This window comes from Equus asinus, chromosome 2 (assembly GCF_041296235.1).
Source record: "Equus asinus isolate D_3611 breed Donkey chromosome 2, EquAss-T2T_v2, whole genome shotgun sequence".
In the NCBI taxonomy this organism is placed as follows: domain Eukaryota; kingdom Metazoa; phylum Chordata; class Mammalia; order Perissodactyla; family Equidae; genus Equus; species Equus asinus.
In genome coordinates, this window is record NC_091791.1 from 115,060,054 (window position 1) to 115,071,637 (window position 11,584).

At 44.4% G+C, this 11,584-nt stretch overlaps 1 long non-coding RNA gene across 1 annotated transcript; it reads right to left on the minus strand.

Annotated features, from left to right (window-relative positions):
- Positions 1 to 7,350: 7,350 nt before the first annotated feature.
- LOC139046248 (uncharacterized) lies at positions 7,351 to 11,304 on the minus strand. Its single transcript, XR_011506083.1, has 3 exons — positions 10,493 to 11,304; positions 9,632 to 9,737; positions 7,351 to 8,924 (listed from the first exon to the last, which is right to left on the minus strand). It is a non-coding gene; the product is annotated as an uncharacterized lncRNA (long non-coding RNA).
- Positions 11,305 to 11,584: the final 280 nt, after the last annotated feature.

Sequence of the window (11,584 nt, forward strand, 5' to 3'; positions counted from 1 at the left end):
ACCCAAAAACAAAAAAGAAGAAGAAGAAGAAGAATAGAGGACTTGAACCACAGAACAAACCAACTAGACCTAACAGACATAAGTATAACTCTTCATCCAACAACATCGGAATACGCATTCTTTTTAAGTGTACAAGTGATATTCTCTAGGAGAGACCATATGTTAGGGCACAAAACAAGTCTCAATAGATTTTAAAAGATAAATATCACACAAAGTATCTTCTGTGACCAAGAATAGGATGAATTTAGGAATCAGTAACAGAAGGAAAACTGAAAAATTCACAAATATATGGAATTTAAACAACCTAGTCTTAAATAACCAATGGGTCAAAGAAGAAATCATGAGGGCAATTAGAAAATACTTAGAGCTCTATGGAGGGGTGACGTCAGCATTGTGGTGGTGTAAGTTGTTCTCTTTGTCTCTCTCCTCTAAGTTACAACCAGCAGGATATCCACTGACCAACAAAGGGCTCCCCACACAGCACACCAGAATGCATAGAGATCCATACATTTATACATCTAAAGGTAGGTGGACTGGACCTCCAGGAGGTAGCGGAACTAGAGGCATAGCTCCCACATTCTCCCCCTACAGTGCTGACTCTGATTCCAGCCCTTTCATTAACAGGGGCTGCATCCAAAATGTGGATACCCTGGCAGTGGCAGTGGTGCCTGAGATTTGAGGTTTCAAAAAGTGCACCAGCACCAGAGGTCAGAGGATGCAGAGCAGCAGCAGCACTCATGGCTCAGCCCCTCGCCCTCCCCCAGCAATGGCAGGTGACACTTGCGACCTGAGGCTTCAGGAGGCACAGCAGTACCCATGACCCACTTCCCAGTGGCGCCACCTCCAACACCATCCTGACCAGTGGTGGGGGCTGCATACAAGACTCTGGGCCCCTGTCTGTGGCAGAAACACCCAAGAACTCAGCACCCCCAGCAGCAGCATTGCCAGCACCGCCACATAAGCCAGGAGCATCAGTGAAGGTGGTGCATGTGGTAGCAGCAGTCAAGCCTGTGGAGAGCCAGTGGGGGAACATGAGACCCAGACAGCTCCAGAAGCTGTAGAGGTCCTTGTAGCCTGGTGACCCCAGTGGCGACACCCACAACTGCAGTGACATTGTAAGCAGCAAGGCACCAGAAAGCTCGGAAGCATAAGCAGGATAAGGAGAGCACTTATGATGCCTCTGGCAGAGGCAATTGATGGTGGAAAGTGCAGGCTCTCAAATACAACCAGAAGCAGCTCAGAATCAAAGTAATCAAAGCCTTACCTGAATAAGAAAGGCGTTTACTACCACAAATGTACCAACAGAGGAACAACTCATCAAGTGCCACGAAGAATTACAGTAACACAGAAGCAAGGAAAGAAAATCACAATTCTCCAAAAACCAAACTTGAAGTCACAGAAGATTGTGTTCTAACTGACAGAGAATTCAAAATAGCCGTCATGAAGAAACTCAACGAGTTACAAGAAAACTTGGAAAGACAGTTTGATGAGCTCAGGAATAAAATTAATGAACAGAAGGAGTACTTTACCAGAGATATTGAAACTCTAAAAAAACCACAGATATTCTGGAGATGAAGAACACAATTAATGAGACAAAAAATTAAGTAGAAAGCATTGAAAATAGAAAAGACTATATGGAAGAGAGAATTAGCGAACTTGAAGATAGAAATCTGGAAATTATTCAGGTGGAAGAGGAGAGAGAATTAAGATTTTTAAACAACGGAGAAATTCTACTGGAAATATCCAACTCAATTAGGAAAAGCAACATAAGGGTAATGGGTATCCCAGAAGGAGAAGAGAGGGGGAAAAGGAGCAGAAAGTTTATTTAAAGAAATACTAGCTGAGAATTTCTTAAACCTGGGGAAAGAACTGGATATACAAGTACATGAAGCTAATAGAACTCCTAATTATCTCAACACAAAATGACCTTCTCCAAAGCACATTATATTAAAACTGTCAAAAGTCAATGACAAAAAAGAATGTTAAGGGCATCCAGAGAGAAGAAAATAGCCATCAGGCTATCAGGAGATTTCTCAGCAGAAACTCTATGGGCTAGGAGAGAATAGAATGATATATCCAAAATATTGAAAGACAAAAACTATCAGCCAAGAGTACTCTTTCTAGCAAAGTTATCCTTCAGATATGAAGGAGAAATAAAGGCTTTCCCAGACAAGCAAAGCTGAGGGAGTTCACCACCACTAGCCCTGCCTTATAATCAATGTTGAAGGGAGCCCTCCTATCTGAAACAAAAAGGCAAAGGTTTACAAAGCTTTAAGCAAGGTGATAAATACACAGATAGAATCAGAAAATTGCAACTCTATATCAAAATAGGTTAGTAAATGCTTAATTATAACACAAGAGCTACAGGGAAGAAAGCATCAAAAATAACTATAACCACTTCAATTTGAGATGTATGAAAATGAAAATATAACATACTAATCTTATGATATGCAGCAAAAGCAGTTCTCAGAGGAAAATTTATAGCTATAAATCAAACACCAAACTTTAAACATTAAGGAACCAGAAAAAGAAAATCAAACTAAACCCAAAGTTAGAAGAAGGAAGGAAATAATAAATATTAGAGCAGAGGTAAACAAAATAGAGAATAGAAAATCAACAGATAAAATCAATGAAACAAAAAGTTGGTTCTTTGAAAAGATCAATAAAACTGACAACCATTAGTTAGATTGACAAATGAAAAAGAGAGAAGTCACAAATATCTAAAATCATGAATGAAAGTGAGGTTGTTACCCTCAACTTTACAGAGATAAAAAGGATTATAGGAGAATACTGTGAACAATTGTATGTCAACAAATCAGATAACCTAGAAGAATGGACAAATTTCATGAAATATACAAATTAACTAAATTGACTCAAGAAGAAATAGAAAATCTCAATAGACCTATAACAAATAAAGAGATTGAATCTGTAATCAAAAACCTCCCATCAAAGAAAACTCCTGCATCAGACAGCTTCACTGGTAAAACATTTAAAGACGCATTAACACTAATCCTCAAACTCTTCCAAAACATTGAAGAGGAGGGAACATTTCCTAACTCATCCTATGAGGACAGCATTACCCTGACCACAAGAAGAGAAAACTACACACCAACGTTCATGATGAATATAGCTGTAAAAATCCTCAACATCCTAGCAAACCAAATCCAACAGCATGTTAAAAGGATTGTTATACCACCACGACCAAGCAGAATTTATCCCAGGAATGCAAGTGTAGTTCAACAAAGAGAATCAATCAATGTAATACAGCACATTAATTGAACGAATGGAAAAAAACACATGATCATCTCAATTGATGCAGAAAAGGCATTTGACAAAATCCAACACTTCTTCATGACAAAAATCTCTTAGAAAAATAGGAATAGAGGGAAATTTTCTCAACATGTAAAAGTAAAACTATATTTCTTCTATTCCTCTCAAATCTTCTGACACCAAATGTGTGGGGTTTTTCCCATACAGACCAATTCTAACAGAGGCTGGGTGTCCTACAATTCAAATCAATGTTGACACTATCTACCTTGAGTTAGAACAGACCCCACAGGTTAAGGGCTCAGTCCCACAAGACTGCCCTCCTACTTCAGACACTAATCACAAGTGCAGGTTGTCACTTGTGCTTCTGACTAACCGGCTATAAATCAGGGGTTACCACAACCCTCTCCTCAGGTTTGATAATTTGCTAGAATGGACCACAGAACTGAAGAAAGTTTACTTACTAGATTACCAGTTTGTTATAAAAGGATACAACTCAGGAACAACCAAGCAGAAGAGATGCTTACGGGGAGGTATGAGGAAGGGGTGTAAGGCTTCCATGCCCTCAGAAGTAGCACCACCAGCATGCGGATGTGTTCACCAACCTGGAAGCTCTCCAAACCCCTTTGGTTAGAGTTTTTATGGAGGCTTCATTAAGTAGGCATGATTGATGAACTCACTGGCCATTTGTGATTAATTTAACCTCCAGCCCCTCTCCCCTCACCAGAGGTCAAGAGATGGGGCTGAAAGTTTCAACCTTCTAATCACTTGGTTGGTTCCCCTGGCAACCAGCCCCCCATACTTAAGAACTTTCCAAAAGTCACCTCATTAACAAAGTAGGGTGAGGTTGAAAGGGGCTTGTTGTGAATGACAAAGAACACTTCTTTCACCCTTATTGCTCCAGAGCTATTTCTGGAACTAAGGACAAAGATAAAATAGTGCAACAAAAGATGCTTCGGTTGCTCTTATCACTTAGGAAGTTATAAGGTTTTGGAAACTTTGTGCCAGGAACCAGGGACAAAGGTCAAATAAGTTTTTCTTACTATATCACAACATCACAAAGTGGTAAAAAGTATTTTTTAAAAACCCACACTTAATATTATATTCAGTGGTGAAAGATTGATAGCTTTTCCTGCAAGATCAGGAATAAGACAAGGATGTCTGATTGTATTGGACGTTCTTGTCAGAGTTATTATACAAGAAAAAGAACTAAAAGGCATCCCAATTAGAAAGGAAGAGATAGAGTCTCTCTGTTGGCAGACTACATGATTTTATATGTAGAAAATCCCAAAGCACACACAAGAAAGCTACCAGAGCTGATGAACAAAATCACCAATGGTGCAGAGCACAAGATCAATACAAAGTTCAGCTGTATTCTATATATCAGCAATTAACTATTTGAAAGGGAAATTAAGAAAGCTCTTTCATTTATGATAGCATCTAAAAAAATTAAATACCTAGGAACAAATCAAACCAAGGAGGTGAAAGTCTTATATACTGAAACCCCCAAAACATTACTGAAAGAAATTAAAGAAGACCTAAAAAATGGCAAGACACTCTGTTTCATGAATAGGAAGACAACGTTGTTAAGATATCAGTGCTACCCAACGTGATCTCCATATTCAATGAAATTCTTATAAAAATGCTAACACCTTTTTCATAGAAATGTAAAAGCCAATCCTCAAATTCATACGGAATTGTGAAGAGCACCACATAACAAAAACAATCTTGAAAAAGAAAAATAACATTTGAGGTCTTACACTTCCAGATTTGAAATTTCCTACAAAGCTACCATTACTAAAACAGTGTGGTACTGGCACAGGACAGATATATTGATGAATGGAATAGAATAGAGAGCCCAGAAATAAACTCTCACAAATATGGTCAAATGATTTTTAACAATGATTTTCCCCAGTGATGTTCGATGGGGAAAGGACAGTCTTTTCAACAAATAGTGCTGGGAAAACTGAATATCACACGCAAAAGAATGCAGTTGAACGTATACCTTATGCAATATATGAAAATTAACTCAAAATAGATCAAAGTAGAGGAGCTAAAACTATAAAACTCTCAGAAGAAAACATTGGGGGAAATCTTCATAACGTTGGATTTAGCAAGGATTTCATGGATATGACACCAAAAGCTCAGGCAACAAAAGAAAAAATAGATAAAGTAGACATCATCAAAATTGAGAACTTTGATGAATCAAAGGACACTATAGAGAAAGGGAAAAGATAACCTAAAAAATGGGCAAAAGTATTTTCAAATTGGATTTTGGATTAATATCCAAAATCTATAAAGAACTCCTACAATAACCAAAAAGCAAACAATGCATTTCAAAGCTGGGCAAAGCTCTTGAATAGCCACTTGTCCAAAGAAGAAATACAAATGACCAATAAACACATGAAAAGATGCTCAACATCATCAGTCATTAGGAAAATGCAAATCAAAGCCACAAGTAGATACCACTTGGTACCTACTAGGACAGCTGTAACAATCATTTATTATCTCTCACAGTTTTGGGGGGCACAGCTGAGCCAGATTGTCTACTCCACCACGTCTGGAGCCTCTGGCGGAAGGTTCGAAGGCTGGCCTGGGGTAACTGAGGGCTCTTTCACTGACATAGCTGGCAGTTAGTTGATGCTGGCTGGGTGCTGGGGACCTGGCTGAGTTGTGGGGTTTTGACCAGGACAGTACACATGGCTTCCTCATGTGGCCTGGAGTTCCTTGCAGCATAGTGGCTGAGTTCAAGAGCAATTGTCCCAAGAAAAAAACAGAGCTAGGTGGAAACAATGCCACCATTTCCGAGTAAGCTTCAGAAGTCACCCAGCAAATCTTCTGTGGTCACAAAATACCACCCAGGTTCAAGGGGAAGGAATAGAGTTCACTTCTTCATGGGAACTGGCAAAGTGCTATACAGATAAATATTGTTATAGTCACTTTCGTAAAGTATAATCTGCCTCAAAGAAAGTTTCCATAAGTGAAGAAGCTCCAGGCTGCGACACCTGGCTCCTCCCTGAAATGTACCCTGAGAGACTAATGGGGCATAATTTGAAGCTGGTGCATTTGGCCTAGGAGTTCAGGGAAGCAAAACATGAGATGGGATTATGAAGACTTCTTAGAGGACATTGACACGGGGCCCGAGAGACTGGGACAGTGGCTGGCGGCAGCTGCCCACCTCTGCTTCCTTCCTTCCCTGCTCAGCTGGATGATCCATTGGGTGCAGCCCCAGTGGAGGCTGGCACGGCCCAGGGGAGCCCTCGTCATCAGCCTGTGGCAGGAGGAGGCTTGGATGGGGGGGCAGACCAGGGGTGGAGCAGGCGACTACTGTCATTAGGAGATACCTCCAGACTGTGACCCCTGAACCCGAGGAGGGCTCAGCATGATGAACTCAGACGAAGGGTGTGGAGCAGGAATGAGACCCCACCCAGGGGTCATGTTGGGGGTGAGGGCAGCCCAGGGCTTCTTCAGACCAGGGGAGATCCCTTTCCCATTCCTTTTACTCTCAGAAAAATGGTCTGGGAAAGATTCTCCGGGGACTGACACATGGGCTCTTTCCCTGCATCCACCCTCTCAATCCTTCTGGAACCTACTCCCCAGAAATAGGAGTGTGTTGGGGGCAGCAAGCTCAGCACAGGCCAGAGTGGGCCAAGAGGACTCTTGAAAATTCCCAGCGTGTCCATCACACTCAAAGTGCTGGATGACCAGGACTGAGCCAATCTAAGTGGGGCGCTAAGCAGGCAGGGGCTGGAGGGAAACCCTCAGGGGCAGAGAGGTAGGGGGGCTGATGCTCCAAGGCTGGGGTGAGGGGAGGAGCATGCTGGAGCTGAGTGCTGGGCCTGGTCCAGGGGGCGCGGCTGTGCCTGTCAGAGGCGGGAAGCCTTCCCTGATGTCTCCCGTTAGGCTGCAGCCTCAGGGAAAGGGGGTGGCAGAAACTCCCTCCGCTGGCACAGAGAGATGACCAGGAAGCAAGTCTCTGCCTGAGGACTCAGGGAGGAAACAAAGAAACAAAAACCCCAGCCCGTGCCAAGGTGGCGTATTAGTATTCTATTGCTGTGTCATAAAGCACCACAAGTTTAGTGACTTAAGACAACCCAAATTTATTATCTCAGGGTCAGGAGTCTGAGCACAACTTAGCTGGGTCCTCTGCTCAGAGTTTCCCAGGCTGAAATCAAGGTGTCCTTCACTCATTTGGAGCTCAGGGTCCTCCTCCAAGCTTTTTCAGGTTGTTGGCAAAATTCAGTTCCTAGGGGTTGTAAGACTGGGGTCCCCATTTCCTTGCTAGCTGTGGGCCAGCTGGGGACTTGTCTCAACTTCTCAAGGTCACTGTTGGTCCTGGCCACATGCACCCCATAGGCAGTTCACAGTATGGCAGTTTACTTTCTTCCAGGCCAGCAGGAGCCTGTCTCTTCTGCTTCATCTTCTTTTAAAGGCTCCTCTGATTAGGTCAGGCCCACCCAGGATAACCTGGATAGTCTCCCTCTTGATTAACTCAAAGCCAAACAATCAGTGACCTAACCCTGGGAGTGACATCCCATTATATTCGCATGTTCTGCTCACACACTCACAGGGAAGGAATAATACAGGGAATTTATGCTAGGGAGGGGGGGAGCTTGGGGGCTATCTTAGAATCCTGCTTGCCACACATGGGTTTGGAGTCTGAATTTAGACCTGTCCTGGGTTGTGGAAATCCCCAAATCAGCATATAACTGATCCCAGGTGTTGGATGTAGATATTGTTCTAAAAGAACAGTGAGAATGAGTGAAAACCTCTCTGTAAATGATGAAAATGTTCGCTATAAAAGTACTAAAATGCTTTGTGATGTTTTCCACATTAACGGAAATTTATCATAGGTGACCCACTACAATATTCGATCATGATATGTCCAGCTCATGGCTGACTTCTAAATCAAGTAATGCTTTCAGAAGTTGAGAGATAATTCCAGTTGTTACTATATCCGCCCAGCAAAGTTTCTCCAAATTGAAGTGAATTTTTTTAAAAAAGAATTATTTTGACTCAACAAAGAATGTTTAATTTGGCTCTCCTATCATTGAACGTCAAATCTGTGAAAATCTTATTATATCAACATAATTAGTGATTTTGCTGAAATGAAGGCATGAAAAATAAATTTTATGGAATAAATAACAGTTTATGAATTATGACTTTACTATTCATGCAAACAATGCCAACCCATCAACAGCACACCCAGACAAGCACAATAATTAAATTCAACCATCTGTGACATTTTGCCAAGTTTTAGTCACATAAAAACTATAGTTTTATATATATTAGCTTGATTTATGACTTTTGCATATTTAGACGTGGTCAAGGGGTGCTCAGAGCCGTAGCTCTAATCAGGTGGCTGCGGAGACGGAGATGATCCTGGGGAGCCCAGCGGTGGAGCTCCTGGCCAACTTGGTCTGAGGTAGTGGGTCCCTCTCCCAGGGCCCAGGGGCGCTGCAAGGGAGGTGAGAGCTGCAGTGGACAGTCGACCAGTTGTCCGATTATGTTGGCCTGGGCTTCAGTGGCGCCGCCATGTGGTAGGGCACAGCAGGAAGCTGCCTTCCCCTCACCGACAAAACTTTGTGATGAGTTCTGGGGACATTTTTTGAGAATTCAAGAGGAGAGAGAACCTCCAGGGAAAGATATGGAGCTTTCTAGAGTGGATATGAGAGTGATTGATTGTTAAAAAAGTAGTTTGTGTTCTGAGTTTGTGGAGCAGTTTCTATTGGTTAAATACGCATTTCAAAAATAGATTGTTCTGTGCATAGCGGCAGGAAGCAGGCAGTATGGAGGTTAAGCCTCTGACCCGGACCTGGGCTCCAGACCTGGGCTCATTCCCGGGGGACTGTGTGTTTTTGGGCAAATTTCTTGGTCTCTCCAAGCCTGTTTTCCCATGTCAGTGGGAGTCCCGGGCAGCTTTGACATCACAGGGATGCTGTGATATAAGCTTTGCCTGGCTCCTGGCACACAATAAGGGCTTGACCATGTCACTCTCTTTGCCTCCCCCCTCCTGTCCTCCCCCTCCCAGTCTCTCTCCTCCCCTCCTCCCCTTCCCCTTTCCTCCTCTCTCCTCCCTGGCCCTCCTGGACCACTACTTCATTCCCCTGGCACATTTGCCTTCCTCTCCCTTAGTTAAGGACTTCCAACTTCTCTTCTATCTTTAAATATCCAGCATCCTCTTCCCCCACCATCTCTCAGCTGTTGGCCTTGCATCCCAGTTTGCAGAGCAAACAGAGGAATCAGGGGCATCTGTCTTTGCTGAGTTTATTATGAGCCAGGTCTGAGGACTAGCGCCTGGGGGCTTCCTTCTCCTAGGAAGGAAGCACACCCAAGAAGCAGCATGTACAGAGTGGTTACATACCCTCTTGGAGCAAACAGCACGGATCGCGTATGACAGGAGTGTCCCCTTTACAACAGTCAGGAGATTGCTTTGCTAGCACAGCAGGTCGGTAGTTAATCCTTAGTTTCTGGGAAGAAATGCTTAGCTTTAAAGCAATGCTGACATGGGGGGAAGCTACATCCTTGTCTTTAGGGGCACATTCTTGTCTTTGGGACATTGTAAATGTTTAAAGGAGATGTACAAGGCATGCTCAACAGGCCACATCAGGGCCTTTTTGGAAAAACAAGGTCAGGCCAAGTTAGTTGTAAACCAAATGGCTTCTTCATATCCTCCAATATATCCCATTGCCTTTTATATCTTCCCTCACCTGTCTTGCTGTCAGCCAGCGTCTCTTTTCCTCTGCTTCCTTGTCCCCTCCCCTCCCTCGAGAACTTCACTTCCGCAATTATGCCCTCTCACACAGTTTAAGTGCTCTGTCCCTCTTAAATCACCCCACCTGCATTCAAACAGGCTCCCAGTCTTCAATGTTTACAACAAACAAGCGAATGAGTACACGCCCGTGGCCTGGCCCGGGCAGGGCCGTCCTGCAGGTTCCGCCTGGCTCTCTCCTCCCTCCCTGCACACTTGTTTGCTGTGCTTCCTCCTGCTGGTTCTTTCCTCAACCTGCTTAGAGGGAGTTTCTGAATTCACCTCTCCCAGAGAGAGCTCTTTGTCAAGGTCATTAACAACCTCCTGGGGCCAAATCCAATGGGTATGACTCTGAAAATGAGGTGAGGATGGGGCGGGAGGGCTAATGGGGAAGCAGCCCCCACTGTGGGTTCTGGGAAGCTTCTGACTGTCTGCCTCCCCCCAACCCCACCACCAACCACCCTGAACTCCAACCTGAGATTTCAGAGTTACTTGTTACTGCAGCAGAGCCTGCCCCCTCCTGATCAACACATCCTTGGGATCCTTCACGCACTCCTGCATCAACAATCATGTCGTGGTCCGGGTGGTACCCTCGAGGGCTCACGGCTGCCATGCATGTGCTCTCACTGAGCTCGCTGCTCATCAGCCTGGACAGGGGTGCCTGCTTCTGATAAGCACGGAAGTGGTGCTCAAGAGTCCACCACTTCTCATGAGCATTTTATAACACCATCTCGATGTGAGGAGCCGCCCATGGGCGACCTCAGAGCTTGCTCCGCCCTCTTTGAGTCGTTCTCGGTACTTTCACATATCTCCACCCAGTCAACTACACACTCACACTGACGGATGGTGTGTGGTTTTCCAGACGACTTCACAGGGGGCGGGTGAAGCTGGTAGCGCATCTCACAGAAACACCTAATGAAGACCCTGTTAGACTCTGCTTTCACTCTGAAGGCTCTTCTCTGCCATCCAGGTGCTTTATACCCCTCTTCCATCCTTTTCTCTGAAACCCGACTCTTTGCTCAATCCTTCAGCTGCAGGCCTCAGCTGTTAATGCTCCCCCAGCCAGGTGAAGATCCAGGCACCAGCCTGCCTGGCGTCCTCTGGAGGTGCCGGGGGAGCACCTGCTCAGGCCAACCTCCCCCGGACGGGGGATTCTCCCAGTCCTTGCCACGACTTTCCCACGCTCACCTAGAAACGTTCAGAAGCAAATACAAGGTCACAGCTTCTCAGAGCTTTCTTTCCGTTAAGAAAGCTTGTAACTTACCAGGAGTTTACCAGTGAGCAAAAATCGGCCTTGGTTTCTCTTTTAAGCTGGTGTGTGCATGCGTGTGTGACTTTTGTAAACAGTGAATCAAAAATATTTAAAGGGCGAAAAGTGATGAGCCCACCCGAGCGCTGGATGAGGAGGCATGCGTAGGCCAGGTACCACCATCACGGCTAGTCCAGCTTGTCAGCCAAACTGGCTGGTGGTCCCACAGCTGTCTCATCCACCATGCCCTATCACCAGCAGGGGGGGCTTGTCAGCCACTTTCTGACAAGAGTCTCTGCAAGTCAGCCCCAGAATTT